At 38.4% G+C, this 14294-nt stretch overlaps 1 long non-coding RNA gene across 1 annotated transcript; it reads right to left on the bottom strand.

The window, feature by feature from the left end:
- Window positions 1–896: 896 nt before the first annotated feature.
- Window positions 897–11678, bottom strand: LOC308192252. The gene is made up of 3 exons (XR_013948677.1): window positions 11536–11678; window positions 3309–3398; window positions 897–1553 (listed from the first exon to the last, which is right to left on the bottom strand). It is a non-coding gene; the product is annotated as an uncharacterized lncRNA (long non-coding RNA).
- Between the last annotated feature and the right edge of the window lie 2616 nt (window positions 11679–14294).

Here is a 14294-nt window from a genome sequence, read left to right as displayed (position 1 = left end):
GGGAGGTATCCCTGCCAATGGCAGGGGGTTGGAACTGGATGGGCTTTAAGGTCCCTTCCAACCCAAACTATTCTATGATTGTATGATTCTATGACATTAATTCAGTATGATTTTGGGGCAATAATGTTTGCTTCTGTTTTCTCCCTTTAAATATCCTGTCCATATATTATTTTTTAATTTATTTTTAATCCTTACAGCCTTGTGTCCTTGTTATCCTTTTTGCCTATATTTAACACTTCCACATATGTAACAGTAATCTATAACATGCCTTCTGTCCTATCTGAACTGAAAAGTTAGTTGCTATGTTAGACCTATTTAAAGAAAATCTACCAATCTAGAAAGGATCGAGCTGCTTCTTTTTTAGAGAAGCATTTTGTTCAGATGTTACTAGGTTCTCACTCAGAACTTTTACCTTGCTACTTCAGAGACCAGTCTTGCAAAGAATAGAGATGGAGTTAGATTCTCCTGCTGTATTGAATACATTTAACCTCTACTTTCTCAAGACAAGATAGTTTTGCTGGTTGGGATGCACTGCATAAACAAAGGAGCGTGCTGAAAACAAGCCCTTTTTGAAGTAGGAAATTATAATTAAATTACACTTCTGCAAATGGTATATCTGTGTAAAATGCTGTTTTCTACCACCAGTGAACTTAATAGAGTATCTCCTATAAAGTACTGTCACTCATTTTGCATGTGGGAAGTGAAGAACGCAGAAAAGGAATGTCCAGATTTTCTCCTGTGCCCAGCTCCGTATTTTTTAAGTCTCTTTACGTGTGTTTCAGATTTCATATATGTTTTACACACCTTTCAGAGGTTCTGGTTACAGGGCTGCTCAATTTACACAAATCTCTGGGAGCCAAACCACTTTTGTCTTTAGCCAATAATCAAAAAGTGGTGGCTGCTTTAGAATATTTACTGTTGTGTCACCAGAAGCCCGGTGTAGTGCTGGGTATGTAATCCCAGTCCAGTATTCCAATTTCTGCTCTCCCATCTCCTTCACAGTAGCGTAGATTTTTCTTTCATCACTTTTCAAGCCTAAAAGTATATTAATAAAATGTGCTGGTTGTTATTGCTGTTTTCTGTGTATGAAAGGTTACTACCCTGACCTCTTAGAGGAGACGACTCCAGGAATGCTTTATACAGACCCATGTATATTCAATACAATGCATACTCATGAAGGAAATAGATAAAATAACGCTTTAGAAAGTTGAGGTATTGTACATATAAATACATTCTGTTTATATCCTCCACGCTGACCTCTGGTGAATGAATATGCAACAGCACCTTTTCTCACAAGTGTACCTGTCATGAGACAGGGACAAATGCTTTCATGTCTGCCAGAGACGCTTCATGGGGCTTCACTGGTGATTCAGAATGGAGAGAGGCAGGCTCTGGTGCCATATCTGTTTTCCCCAGTCCATGAAGACAGTTAGTAACATGAAGCAGAAATTCAATCTGTATGGAAAAGCACTGTGGACCATGTGAGGTTGTTTTGGAACTAACACTGATTGCTGGATAATTCAGAAATGATGATGAAAAAGCTCATGACATGCCTGAAAGATAAATGAATCAGAGATGAGATCAGGAAGAAACCTGCTATGTCAACTTATCTGTAGTCTGTTGCCAGGGGAAGGCTGTTCCTCCCACACACAGCAAAATCAGACTTGAAAGGTTTTAGTCTGGGTAAAAAGAGTTTTGTTTTTCTTTGTTTGTTTGTTTTAAGAAAAGCGCTGGACAAAAGGTACAGTTTGTGAGATGTACAGCTCAATACAAAATTACCCTCTCCAATAAAAATTAGTCCTACTCTATATTTTAACCAGTTTCTGATTCAAGACAATATATATATATATTTCTTATCTCTTCTTAGATTCTTTAGTTTTTAAGTACCTATTTTGATGAGTTTATGTAACCAAATATTTGGGAAACAAACAAATATTGCTACAATTTCACTCAGGAAATTCCATGTAGAATATCTGTACTCTTTGTTATACAGATAAAGAAGTTTTTACACTCAGTGCCATATAAGTAGTGATGGTGATGGACCGATGAGTTGAAAACTGTGATTTGCCCTTTGATGGGGAAAAAATAATCCTGCTTTAAAAGTTATTGCTGGACAATAATTTCACAAAACATTTAGTTTGGCTCTTTATTCATACAAATGTTTAGAAGTTATATTTCTATGTCCAACTTTCTAGTCACATGTATGCAGACCATCAGTCTGGCATCTCTCCACCTGTTTCATCCCACTGTCTCTTCTTTCCAGCAAGAGCTCATGCAAATTATTACAATCAAACAGCTAAAATAAAGTACCTCTGTTGATTCTCCTTCACCCATAATTACATGGATGCAATCAAATAAGTTTGGAGGACTACAGAAGTTTTCCCTTTCAGCACTGATGGTATCTGGGGCTTTTTGTGTAGCTCTCTGTATTTCTCTTCACCCAGTTATGATGGGAAATTAAGAGCTGCCAGTCTAAGAAGCCATCACATATTAGCTGTTAAAAGGAATATGAATTGGCTGTTATCATAGGAAACTTAGAAAAGGGATTTTCCGATCGCAACTAATTCTCAAATGGATCAAGTCTAATGTAAATTCATTCAGATATGTGGATCCAACAGATCCTTTGTATGTTTGCATAGAAAGCAGTTGTGGTGGAGTTCATCTGCCCAGCAACATATAAACACCACAATGCTTACTGTTTTATGAAATTCTGAGACACCAGAAAGAAATAAGTTTTTCATATAGATTTTCAAATCCAATTGATTTTAATTAGAAATAAAAGCCCCAAACCTGAAATTTTCCAATGAATGGAGTTTTCAATGTCTTTTTAGTTTATAATATGGATGGGAGGAGACCATGTCAGAGAGATGGAAAAAAGGAAGCACAATTTTGCCAAACGTGTAGCAGGAGGTTTTTGTCTTTGCTTCACTCATTTCTGAGCACTCCAGCTTTGAAAAAAGGCTGATAAATTGAAGGCATTTCAGAGAAGAGCAACAAAAATGATCGAGGGAGTTAGCAGGTCTTGACTTATGAGGAAAGATCCAAGTAGCTAAATGAGTGGTTTGGAAGAAGGGACAGAATAACACACCACAACGTTGACATGAGGCATGTGAGAGAAATTATGTAGTGCAAGAGAGGTAGTTGTAAGTAGAAGTAATGGGATGGAAGATGGAGGGGAATTTTTTCTTTGAATCTCTGTGCAAATTTCCTGACATTGAGGTATATTGAGTTGTGGAACAGTGTCCCAAGGGTTGCGGCTGAAGACTCATCACTTGAATCATTTGACACTAGAGATAACAAACACTCACAAGAAAGGAAACAATCTTGTTTTGCTCTCTTCTATTGCCAACGTCTGTATTTCCGTAATGCACAATTATGAATTCACTGCAGGGGAAGCTCTGTTGGTAGAGGTAAGACAAATATCTTAGTCAATATCAAAGAACACAGGAATATAATGCTAAATGTTTCTTGGTTTTGCAAATGTTCTAATCTGAAAGTCTGATTGTACAAAACTCTTCTTGAAATGCTTAAGCTCACATACATGAGTGTGATTGAAAAGTATGACAAGACACTGATTTCAGACACACAGGGAAGGATATTTAGTCATTTAAAAATAAAAATAAGGAGAAAAGGGAAAGAGAGGAAGAATTATATTTCATGGGGAAAAGATGACAGAACATTGCTGTTTGTAAACTCATACTGCCAGCTCAAATGACTAAACCGACTGCCATTTGCAGAAACTCATGAGCCGGCCCAAGAAAAAACTCTAACAATAATGAGTTTTCTCCTGTGCTGCTGCTGGCTTTTTCACACATTCCCTGTTTGATAATTCACAGCACTCTGTCATTTGTTCTCTTTTCTCTTTGCAGATTAAGTGTGTTATTTACTGTTGTCATTTGCCTGCACTGCATTTTGTAGGGGGTCAAGGACAGTTAATACCTACGTGAACATTTATTTCATCCTATGGCTATGCAACACATCACATATTTCTCTGCTTCACCTCCATTCTGCTCACTGATCTATTTTGTTCAGGGTTTATGCTTTTCATTCACCCCAAGCATTTTTGTATACATAACAGCAGGTATTAAAACTTAAAAGATCTCATGTCAGTGGCTGGGTTCTCAGCAACCTGTCTTATTCAGTTGCCTAAACACAAACCATTAAATATATATTTGTGTCCCTGTCTTTTATTTATTTAATTATTTTTTCCTGCACTAGGTGCTTGAATCTGTGTACTCTATTGTTCAAGAGAAAAAAGTTCAGATCAAGATCTTAGTTTTCTAAGGCAGACAGACGCTAGCTTCTTTTCCAGTTATTGCAGTAATTATCTGTGAAACTTGGGTTAATAATCCACAGAAGCCAATCTCAGTACAAACTCTCTCTCTTTTGTCTGTAGGTGGCTGACTATTCCTGATAATCGGTCATTTTTTCTTTACTGTCTTGAACATAATTGTCATAGAGTTAAAGTAGACATCTGAACATAGGACTGAGAAACTTATTTTAGGTATCTCTCCCCATCTAAATGTTACTGGGTGTGTGCTTATTTGAAAACTTTTGAGATTTAAATGCAGTTTTAAGGTACTATGGCAGATCTGTGTTTCTGGTCTTTGCTTCTTGCTTCTGCAGTGTTCAAAGCTGACTTCCATCCAGAAAGTTAACATTGCAATAAAGTTATTTGTAGAACTATTAAGTATGCATGTGGAGTGTGACAAGCATGATTCTATTTTGATTTACTGTTCAAACTAGAGGAGATTTAATTCTACTTAAGAGCATCTTTTTTTTTGTGCATAAGAGAGTCTCTTGTTCATACCTAGACCAAGAGAAGTAATATCAGAGAAGCTGAAGGATGGGATACAAAAATAACAGGTTTTGAAATATAAAATAATGTAGAAAGTTACTTGTTGATGAACAGAAGTTACTAAGAGAACAAAGGGAGAGGGAAAGGAAGGAAACTGTAGTGAATTCAGTACTGATCTGATGTTGAAAAGCTGTTAGTGAAAAATGAAAGAGCTTTGTGGAAACCAATTTAAGATGCTATTGTTTACAAAGGCCTCAAATTATTTTTAACTCCAAATTACCCCCAAGTAGGTACATATTTCTTCCTTTCCTTTATGAGTCTGCCAAAATTCAGCATGCTAGCCTGCTTCTAACCTTCCCCATGAGGCTCATTCCAATCCTCCCTGGAAGTCTTAAGAAAGGCTGGACTGCTGAAATGCTTGGCACTTTCATGAAGATGATTGAATAAGAAACCACTGCAATAAAAAAAAAAAAAAAAAAAGAGAGAGAAAAAGGTGGGGGGAGCACAGCTGTGATTTTTATTTTTATTTTTTTCTTTTCCAGAAAATGTGGTGAGCTTGAAGTACAGTGCTCAAGTTTAGCTGGTTTATCTTTAAGAAAACAGCTCTGTGCCACACAGAACAGCATGCTTCTGAAGATACATACTTCTTTAGCCCCTTTAATGCAGAAATTAAATGGTTTAGTCTGACCCTGGGCAAGTTAACAAAACCTCATTAAAAGTAGATGAGGGGAAATGCCTATTTGTGTAGACAGGAATGGGAAGGAAAGGAAATAAATTTATGGAAAATATAAGAATGAGTTTGAGAGAAATACTTTTGAAAATTAAACCTCACTGTACTATTATATTCAGGTATCCAATGCAACAATGAGTAGAATCGTTGCAGAATTATTTTATTAGTTTGCTTTTAGTTTCTCACTGCTGTAGCCTGTTAGTAATAGGTAATAAATTACATTAATCTCCCTATGCTGAGTCTGTTTTGCCCATGATGATAGTTATTCAGTGGTCTCTTTGTCCTTACACAGCTGAGTAAAACCACCACACTTTGGACACCCACTTGTATGAAGCTACTAAGGACTTTTTGATAGGTCAGCTCTATTGCCAAATCTATATTTTTTTCTGAAGATGTATAAGTTGGAGAACATAGAAATGTGTACACACAGAGATATTGTGACTGCATAAACATAATTTCCTTAGGAATGCAGGTGAAAAAAACTTCTGTCTAGCTTTTTTTCAGGCAGCCTTTTGAGATTGGGCTGCGTGCTCCAGATATAGATTCCCCCTCCTTGGCCCTTTGGCTTTCATTCCAACCTCTACTCTGACAGTGCAGGCAAAAACCTTCTCCCATGTAATACCTGTTGCCTGGAGCAGTAGTGTTACCTCTCTCTGACTCTACTCAGTTCTTCATCTAATGTTTTTTTTTGTGCAGAAGCTTCTTATGTTCATGCTCTCCTCACTACCCTTCCCAGTCCCATTTGTCATCTGTAAGGGTACTGTTTTTCCTTGTCAGATTTGTGGGGATGCATGGCTGACACACAGTAAATATACATTGTCCAGGCAAATTGCCACTTTGCTCTGAGGGGCATGAGAATGGCTGGTATTAAGAAAAATAAAACAACAGTCCTTCTGAAGTGATGCATCCCTTCAGTGTATGCATCCCTACTGAGAGGATTTGTTAGAGGAGTGCTGGATTAGCTACAGCAAGAACAGGATCATCAGAAAGGAGGATAACCTGCTTTCTCTCAGCATTGCTCTGCCACTTGATTTAGGGCCAAGCCCTGCAAGGTACCAAACCACTTATCCTGGATGCTGAAGTGCTCCTACACTCTAAGCTCTTTGTTACGCAATGAAACTGGAGGATATGGAGACAGTGGAGTAGGGCATGCCTATGCTTGCCTAGAAAGCCACGTTTATGCCAGCCACTGTCTGAAGTACTACTTTTTTTTTTTTTTTTGGTGCCGTCTGGCTACAAAATTTCTGGACATCCACATGCTGTGGATGCTGTGCTGAACAAAGAAGACTTACTTCCCTGGCTACTGATACTGGATTTATTGTTTCTTCAAGTTCAGGAATTCCTGCACTGCACTGTTTTATATGGAGTAGACAAAGCCTTCTTTCACTCCTTTACCTTCCCCATCTTCCAAAATATTTATAGCCAGCTCAATACTGCAATTCTTATTGTCTTTTATTTAGCTATGTGGAGTTCAAGAGATCATTGCCTTGCTGATTAGAGCGACTAAATAAATACTACAGCTTAAAGCAGGCATTTAGTTCATACAACAATTTTCTCTAGGAATTTATGTATGGGCCATAGCCTCAACAAGCAAAGTTGGAGAAGTTACACCACCTCATGCCACCTGAAGATATCAGTCCATCTGAAATCAGATCCTAATCCATGAGTCTCTGATAAGTGGCCATGAAAAAGCAGGATAATTCTAGGATAAGTAAAAGTAGTTTATGGTGACTTTTCAGGGTTTGATGTTGTGTGACCTGCACAAGTAATGCTGTTCTATTACCTTCTAGAAGTTTTATTCTACTAATTTCTTTGTAAATTAACCAAGAATCATTTAAAATGAAAGTTTTTCTCCCCCCAAGCTGTTAAAAAGTGATGTGGGAATACAACAATGTTAGAATTTTCACACTGCTATGGACGCTTTGAGTTTTCATTAAAAAGTTGATGTTCTCAGTGCCTCCAGCCAAAATTCTAAACAACGTTAAAGCAGCACCATTCATGCTACTATAGGAAAGGCTGCTTCTGTGTTTCCATTTCCTACCCTATTTCCAGGGTTTTTTTCAGTTGCTGTAAATATTTGAGTAGAAACTTGGTATACAGTGCACTGCATTACCCCTGGAATGGTGATTTTGCACTGTAATAATAGGTTTCTTTAGGAGGCAAATACTTTCCCAGTACAGAACACTTTGGTCATAAAAGCCTTGCCTGCTTCTGCACCCATAACTCCCCAAGAACAAGGTTCTTGGGAAGATTATGAGAAAACTGCTTTGCTCTCCAAGAAGAGAGGGAAACTTTCCTGTATTATTGTACACAGACTTGCTTGGAGTGGAATTCTCTCATTATTTTAGTTGTGTGAAAATTAAGCATGTAGCTGAATTTCCATGAGCCTGCTCCCACTGAAGTCAATGTCACCCTCTGGAGACACCTAGTCATTTATCAACTTACTCTTTGGAGTTTGCTTCTCTCACCTCCAACACCCCTATAGTAATAACTAAAACCAGGCTAACTCTACAGATTGGAATTGGGTCCGTACTACTAAAGAAGACAGGGAAAAGCAACAAATGGAGGCTTTTTCTCAGTTTGCCTTCCTTGTTCAACAGACTTGGAGAATGGCTGGCTGGCTGGATGTCCTGGAGCTTGGTCCTGTCTGGAAGGGGGTGCATGTATAGAGCAATTAGTAACTTTAGCTAAGGATAAAGCCCTAATCTGTACCCTCACCCCCCAACATGCATCTGTACAATGTCATGTAGACAGATCTTGAACAATTGAGGAAGTACCTGAGGATAAATCTGTGGATTTTTTTCCCTTAAAAATACAATATTGTTAGTAATAAATGCTATTAAAAATAAGTTGTTTCCTTGAAAAATGATAGTGTAAGAAAACTAAGTGTTGGGCAAGTTTACTTTTTGTTTGTCTTTCAGAAGGCACAAGGTTATCCCCTCACAAAGTGTTGTCTACCTCAGAGTTAAGTTATGGTGGCTTTATAAAGTAGTTTTGAAGTATGTTGGAGCCTACCTATTTTTATTTTTATTTTTTCAAATAACAATCAGAAACAAAAAAAAAAAAGGAAAATCTTTGCTTTTCTTCAATAGTGTGAACAAGCAAGTCAAATTTTGTCTTGCAGTTAAAAACAACTGAGGTTACAGCAAGAACAAAAAAGGACTACAGAATTATTAGTTCATTTTATGGCTTGTTGAACAAAAAAGGTATGAACAGAGTTTTTATTTTCCTCTGTGTCAGTAATGAAATACTAATGAAATTAATTCATGTCTTCTAACAAGAATGTGTTGGGAGTATGAATCTAATTTTATTATTTGGCAGAAAATTATAATTTGATTAATCTGATTTCCTCTTTTTTTTTTTTGTTCGCATGGATGTTTATCTTTCTCATCTAAGTTTCAACATAAAAAAAGCTTTCAGATTAAAGAAGACAATAGTGGTTAAAGAAATGATATCTCTTGATTCCAAACTGTCACATTGTCTGGAGATATCATGTTAATGCTTACTTGTCTAAAAAATAACATACTGTCTAATCTGTTCATCTGTGCCACCTCACTCTTTAGTGGAGACAGGGTAACTCAATGGATTGCAGTTTGGCCTGTCCTAAAATGGGTAAGATAAACTCATGCTGAATCATAGCCCTTGGTGCTATGGCTAGGTTATGGCTGTATTTCATTGATCAATCACATTATATCTTTAAACTGTTATCCCTGTTTTATGTTTTCGTAAAGCTATTAGCTAAATACATTATAGAAATGCCCTTATAGACATTACAGAAAAAACAGTCATTATAGAAATAGTCATTATAGAAATGTCCTGTCTTGGATCTGAGTACCTTGCAAATATGCTGGAGTGGACAAGCCTAAAGACAGACAGTTTTATGAAAGTCTTGTTTGTGAGTCATTATAGAAATCCTCAGGGTTAGCTTCAATTCCCAGTTGCTGAGATGGGATTTCGTGTGTTCAACAAGATGGTGCTCCCACTTCAGAAGCTGTCAAGTATCTGCTACGTTAGGAGGGATGTAACACACATGTATGTGCACACTCTATAGCTTCAGATGGCTGATTGTTAGTAGTAGCTGAAAAGTTGCCTACTTGTGGCAGTGTGAAAGGTGGTGGAGTTCAGAATCGCTAATTGCTGAAGAACATTGCGAACATTAAACAGAGACTCATCCATAAACACCTGTGCAATGCAGTGTAATTTTATATTACCTTGCTTTTGTACTCCATCATGCTAGCAAGTTGTCCCTTCCACTGACTGTGTGATATGTAAACATATATTTTATATATATAATCACTGTTCTGACTCTGCTTTCAGTCAGCAGTCAGTTAGATGAAGCAGGAGCAGTAACAGGTTCATAGAACAAAAGTGGTGGGTTTCCTTTGAGCAAAACTTGATATCTCAAGTCTTTATCTGAACTAATTACCCCAGGCTCCTTTTGTAGACAGCGAAGACAGATTGCCCCTTTTATTGTTCAATTCATCTAAGTCTGAAGGAGGCATACAAAAAACATCATATGAATTTCACTCTGAATCTGTCTCTCTGCTGACTATAAAGATAGCTTGGAGCAATGAGCAAAGAGGTAGATGTCTACACTGAATTTGTCTACTTTGAGTCAAATACAAACATTTTTGAAACTGCTTGTGCAAGCAAGCTTGGCAAGTCAGAGCGAAGCTCTGCTATCTGCAAGGTCTCCATAAGAATCCTGAACAATTAGTTTTAGGTTGTGATTATATATGATGAAGATTTTTGTAGAAACTAAGCTTCACACTAAGCTTGATACCACTTCATAATCCCACAATTTGGCCAAGATATGCTTTGTCACTTGAGGGATTATGTTGTGACCTCACTAGCAAATCTGGTTTAAGAAAGCAACATAAATATTTTTTTTTTTAGTCTGTATCGATTTAACTACACAACTCTGCGTAGCCAATGAATGGCTATGACAGGGCAGCCAGAGGGAGAGTGTCCTGTGGTGAGGAGAAGACAAAGGAGGTGATAAAACTACTAAGCTGTTGTTGCCATCAAAGCTTAGTAGTGTTGAAACTGCAGTTTAGAGACTTAGCTCTCAGAGAGCTCTTAGGAGACCCAATCTCACTTCCCTTAGCTACTTAATGTTACATTTTCCCTTAACATTGCATGTTTTGCGGATGATCTTTAAAATTACATCTGTAACAGTCTATTTTTTTCACCATTTGTGTTTGCTTTTTAAGCTGTGTGCTCAGAAAGGCTTAGTTTTTAAGAAGCAAATGTCAGTTTGATGGAAATGCATACATTTCCATCCACTGAAAGGTGATGCCTACTGTGACCATAAAGATAAACTTCATTGCCTTGATAAATAGTTCATCTCTTGGCTGCCCAGCTAAAGGATGTTGTAGAGAGCTTAAAATATTAAGCTCTGGGCTAAACACTTTTGCAAATGATCATTCGTCTTTTGATTTTAATTTCTATGTGAAATTATCTATCTTTTTTAAAACTAAAAATAAACATGTAAATGCATGTCTAGCTAATCATACCACCCCCGCTGGGCCAGCAATGTAACAATTGGAATGATCGATTTGAACTGAGTCACTGTTGTTCTGATGTGTTTTATAAGTGTCATTTTGTGTAATCCAAGTAAAACACGCTATCATGGAGCATGCATTCTGAAAGAATGGGTGTCAGTATACAGACTCTGTTACCTTTTATTGGACTGTCCATAATTCTAGCTGATTTATTATTATTATTTTTATTGAGAAGCAAAACATAATATTCAGAATAGAAATATTGTGGTGTGTCTGATTTCACAGAAAGGCGTATCAGTGCATGTATTGATTTTATTATTTTTTTTCCTTCAAATGTCCACTGTTTCATTTAACAACAGTTCTCTATCACAAAGAAGGATGTGTAACATGTAGGCAAAACGTAGGTAAAAATACATATCGTGTCTGGTGAGTACTTTATAGCCTGGGGTTTAAATTCATGGCAGGAGTAAACCGAAGTAGCCCTTTGAAGTAAATACACTTACCCAGTGTACACTGAGAGTCAGGCTCTGGGGCAGGCTGGCAAGCACAGTGCACTGTGGCAGGGTGGTTTTGTTCCAAGCAGCTTTTCTATTTCACTTTCTAACAGAGCCTTCCTCAGCTTCTGCAGGTTGTAAATAACCTTCTGCTCCCTTTCCTCAGCTACCTACAGAGAAATGCAACCTAAACACTGGACAAAAATCCATATTACAGAGAAAACATTTAAACAAGACAGGTGATGTGTGTAACAAATATGAATGCACTGGCTGTCAGCAAGCTCAGTTCTCACTGATGCTGCTCTAGTAAGAAATGGAAGAAGAGGGTAAGTACCTCAGGAAAACAAAAAGAACAAAGCAAACCAAAAAAACTTACCTTGCTGGATGGTATTTTTTGACCTATTGTGTTTTCTGCCCTTAAGAAGCCAGTGAGGGCATAAATGTGTGCGGCCAATGTTGATCAAAGGCTTTGCATGCACTGAGGTGTCCGTGTAAATCATTAAATGCCTGGTACCAAGGGATGCCCTTGCAAGGTCTGAGTCTTTAACTCAGGTGTCACTGACTCTCTGCTGTGCGTGAATGGCAGACCCCACCTTCAGATTTTCCTTATTTCCTGACTGTCCTGGTTTCAGCTAAGAGAGAGTTAATTTTCCTCCTAGTGGCTGGTATGGTGCTGTGTTTGGGATTTTGGATGAGAATAATGTTGATACCACGCTGATGTTTTAATTGTTGCAGAGCAGCACTTACACTAAGCCAAGGACTTTTCAGCTTCTCACAGCAAGGAGGCTGGGGGTGCACGAGGAGCTGGGAGGGGACAGAACCAGGACAGATGACCCAGACTGGCCAAAGGGGTATTCCATACCCTGTGATGTCATGCTGAGCAATTAATATGGGGTGTCTGGCTGGAGTGTGTGAGGTCTGCTGCTTGGGTACGGGCTGGGCATTGGTCAGTGGGTGGTGAGCAATTGCATTGTGCATCACTTGCTTTGTACAAATTATTATTACTATTATCATAATTATTATAATTTATCTTCCTTTTCTGTCCTATTAAACTGTCTTTATCTCAACTCACAAGCTTTTGCTTTCTTTTCCTGATTCTCTACCCCATCCCACTGAGGGGGGGGGGGGGGTGAGCAAACGGCTGTGTGGTGCTGAGATGCCTGACAGGTTAAACCACAACACTGACCAAGAGCTTTTCTGAGGACGGAGATTTCACATTTTCACTTTTGCTAATACATTACTGACTACAAAGGTAGGCAGTCTCTAACCTGAGTCATGTTAGACAGGTGAGGGAATGAAAGCAGCCATTATCTTAGGAGGACTGCTACAGATAAATGAGGCTTATTGTGCTTCCACTACCAATGGGTGGGCGCAGAAGGAAGTCTAAGGCTGGGGAAAGGAGGAACCTTTTCCAGAAACAGAAATGGTAATCCCACTTGTTTTGTCACTCCAGCAGAAACAAACCTAGCCTTGCCAGAGCATCTACTTGCCTTCCTGCCTGATTGTGAGCCATTCTGGCTTGGTCACCTACTTCTATATTATAAGAGCAGCCTGGTACTATCCAAACCCAGCTTCATATCAGACTATTTTTGACAAAATACAAAGAAAACTGGTTTAGTGAAGTGCTTGTTAGCAGTACAACTGCTGTCTTTCTGAAGCATGTCTGTTTATCTATGCAATCTACCTAATCTATCAACATCTTGTTTTTTCTTTCTCTCACTTCTTTTCTTCTACCCTTTCTTTTCCCTTCCATACTCCTAAATCTGGAATTTTATTCTAGCATGCGTATTTCAAGTACCCTTTTATTCTTGCATACTGTTGATAGAATTTTATGGTCATGCCCCAAAGAAGCAATATTTAGCAGAAAAGTTTGTCCATACTTTTCACCTGCTAAAAGCAAGAAATGCCCAATACCAGTGAAATACCCAATATTAGTAATACTGTGGATGGACTGTAACTTTCGTTTTTTTTCCCTACACTATCTGGTGAGTATTGAAATCCAAAGCATGTCACTATCAGTCAGCATGCCACAGAAGTAATAGATTAGATTCATCCGGCAAATGTAGAAATCTACATTGTAGACATCTAATTCTGAGCTAGGTCTCCCTTCACAGTAGTTGGAGACAGACAGGTACTCATAAGGTGTCATAATAAAAATGTTTAAAACAGGTCAGGAGAACTGCTCCTAAGGAAAACCTGTTTTCCCCTGTTGACCATAAAGTGAGCTCTGAATGACCTTTTGAGACGTAGACGATATAGATATCTAAAACTGCTAGTTCCAACAGCAGTGGTAACCTGCTTGTGAGGAGCTCCAACATGGTATCCACCCAGCAGAAAGCTATGTCCTCTGCATCTCCTGTGGTCTCTCCAGCCACAGGAAACAATGCAGCCATCCAGCAGAGCTCCCAAGGGAACATGTGGCCACCCAAATCTCAGGGTGCAAAAGGAGGAACAGAGAAAACATTGATCCATTACTTGATGAGTATGGTCATTTCACAAACGGAAACAGAAAAAGCAGAGATATTTAAGGCCTTCTTTGCCTCTGCTTTCAACAATGATGATAGACTCTGGGACCCTAGTTACCCTGAGTTAGAGGACTGTGAATACGGGAATGATAATCTCCCAGCCAACCCTGCAGTTGTGTGGGATTTGCTGCTCTAGCTGGATGCACGTAAGTCTATGGGGCCCGATGGGATTCATCCCAGGGTACTCAAGAGAAATGGCTGATATCATCATGAGACCTCTCTCAATCATTTTCAACAGCAGTC

Source organism: Anser brachyrhynchus, assembly GCF_964034855.1.
Source record: "Anser brachyrhynchus genome assembly, chromosome: 1".
NCBI lineage: Eukaryota > Metazoa > Chordata > Aves > Anseriformes > Anatidae > Anser > Anser brachyrhynchus.
The sequence above is the reverse complement of the archived record's forward strand: the minus strand, read 5'-3'. Positions and strand labels throughout refer to the sequence as shown.